At 35.6% G+C, this 2,741-nt stretch overlaps 1 pseudogene; it reads left to right on the forward strand.

The window, feature by feature from the left end:
- Positions 1–238: 238 nt before the first annotated feature.
- LOC107665079 (glycosylated lysosomal membrane protein-like) overlaps positions 239–2,741 on the forward strand; it is a 9,208-nt pseudogene continuing 6,705 nt past the window's right edge.

Consider the following 2,741-nt stretch of genomic DNA (forward strand, 5'->3'; position numbering starts at 1 on the left):
AAGTTTCATGCTTTTATGAAAAAGTGAACACATCACCTCAAATTTTGCACATATCACCTGGACTATGATGCATCGATGAAAAGGGCGGTTCAAGAACACATCCGGGGATTTTAACTGTGCTTGGCAAGATGTGAACTTTGAATTGGAACAGTACTTCGGCAGCGACTGATGACGTTTCACAAGTCCACAAGAACACAAGTCCAGACAAGAACTCATATTGAGAAACGGCTATGTTTGGGTGTACAGGAAAATTTATATCCTGTTTTATTCGGTGTGGCTGGTTGTATAGTTTTTCTTCTGACACATGGTGATATGTTTCAACGGAAGGTAAGAATAAATCATAATGCAGAAATTAAACTTCATACCAGTGTAACATCAACAAATAACCTTTAAAAATCTGCAAATTCGTACATAATAGACAGTTTAGAAAATGCCGTTTCCATATACACTGAGAAAAATGACTTAGTGGAGTTATAATTGTAACAAAAAAAAAAAAAAACATTTTCAACAAATACTATGTTCAAAGCACAGAAAGGTAGTAAGAACATCGTTATAATAGTCCGTGACATCAGTGGTACAACCATAAATGTATGAAGCTACGAGAATACTTTTTTGCGCAAAGAAAACAAAAATAACAACTTCATTCAACGATTTGTTTTCTTCCGTGTCTTCGACGCGCGTAAAGAGTACCACGGCGCATGCGTCTGGTGCTGCTGACGCAGGAGCACAAACAGTATTCTCGTAGCTTCATAACATTACGATTGAATCACTGATGTCACATGGGCTATTTTACCGTTGTCCTTACTACCTTTCTGGGCGTTGAACATGGTAGTTGCGTTGCTGTCTACAGTGGCTGCTCCAGGATTTTTTTGTTGGGGGGGGGGGGCTAAAAAAACGAAGGATCCTATATCCCAAAATTGCCGTAAATTGTTTCGTCATACAGACAGGAAGTAGACGCATTTCCGCGCATGCGCAGTACAAATCGTGTTTCCGGTACGGATCGAGTAGTGACACTCTTTAGTGAATTGACTGAAGCTCACCGGAGTAACTCTTGCGCACAGTTTGCGCGTTGCTTGCTTGTGTTGCTTGACCCCTCCCCCATAATATCAATTGTTTATAGGCCACATATTAGGCTTTTTTTTTATGTTTATTTTTCAATGTTAATGAAAGTGACACCAAAAATAAGGGAACATCATTAGGAAATCCTTGGGGGGGCTGTGCCGGTGCTAAGCAAGTTTCTGATGGGCCCCGTCAAGCCCCGCCCTAGCACCGCCACTTTTTGTTGGGGGGGGGGGGCTAAAAAAACGAATGATCCTATATGAATCTAAATAGAATGCAAATTCAGCCACCTTGTGTTTTTTTATAAACAGCAGCTTGCATATTGCATAATGCATATTTTACATTTTTCTGTGGTATAAACTTCTCATATACCACTGTTATTAGTAATATAACTTCTAATGCCATCTGCCAAATATGACACTTACAAATTAATACAATTTATGAACGCACATAGAAAAGAGAGAACGTAGGTTTTTTTTTCTTTTTTCGTTGTTTTATTCGATAACCTCCCCGTGCTGAGTTGTGTCGTATCATGTGTCGACGTAAGCAAATATATTGTCAAAAGCATCAAAAATTGGCAATATTAAGAGGATTTAGCATTTCCAATTAATGTAGGCCTGTTACAGACCCCTCCCCCATAATATCAATTGTTTATAGGCCACATATTAGGCTTTTTTTTAGGTTTTTAATGTTTAGTTTTCAATGTTAATGAAAGTGACACCAAAACTTTGGCTGTCTATAAAGGGTTAGAAAGCTCTCGGATTTCATCAAAAAAATCTTAATTTGTGTTATGAACATGAACAAAGTTGTTACAGATTTGAAACGACATGAGGGTATGTGAGTAATTAATGACAGAATGTTCATTTTTGGGTGAACTAACCCTTTACCTATTTACTATTATGGGGTTTTTAATTTGCCATAATGGGAGTTAGACAAGTTATAAAATTTGTTATACAATTATACATTTAAACATCTACATTTCTGATTATTTTATAAAGGTTTATTTGTGGTCAACCTAATATAACATCTAATTTCTCTTGATTTGTCAGGTGTCTGTAGAGCTGAATCCCGGTCTGACTCCTCCGTTACTTACAAATTAATACAATTTATGAACGCACATAGAAAAGAGAGAACGTAGGTTTTTTTTTCTTTTTTCGTTGTTTTATTCGATAACCTCCCCGTGCTGAGTTGTGTCGTATCATGTGTCGACGTAAGCAAATATATTGTCAAAAGCATCAAAAATTGGCAATATTAAGAGGATTTAGCATTTCCAATTAATGTAGGCCTGTTACATTCTTATTATTATTAGGCATTTTATTATTATTATTATTAGGTTACTTTTATTATTAAATTACATGAAATTATTGCGCCGCAATAATTTCATACAGCATCACGCATGAAGCGCTGTGAGGATAATTAAAATTTAGGCTATTAGCTTACTCCTCGTTGGAAATGTTTTTAAAAAGTTTTTTTTTAAACAGGTCTATTAATTTATACAATTGAATTATAGGCCTATAATTAAAATTATTAACACTGCAGTCATCAATGAAAATTAAGAGCAGTTTTATTTCGTCCACCGATTTTCAAAAACAACCTGTTTAACGCGAAATACGTTTCTTCTCATGTTTTTTCATATGGGCCACAAGAGAAATATTAAGGGAATAATTTAAGACAGTTATATA

Source organism: Sinocyclocheilus anshuiensis, unplaced genomic scaffold (genome assembly GCF_001515605.1).
Source record: "Sinocyclocheilus anshuiensis isolate Anshui unplaced genomic scaffold, SAMN03320099.WGS_v1.1 scaffold439, whole genome shotgun sequence".
Lineage (NCBI taxonomy): Eukaryota > Metazoa > Chordata > Actinopteri > Cypriniformes > Cyprinidae > Sinocyclocheilus > Sinocyclocheilus anshuiensis.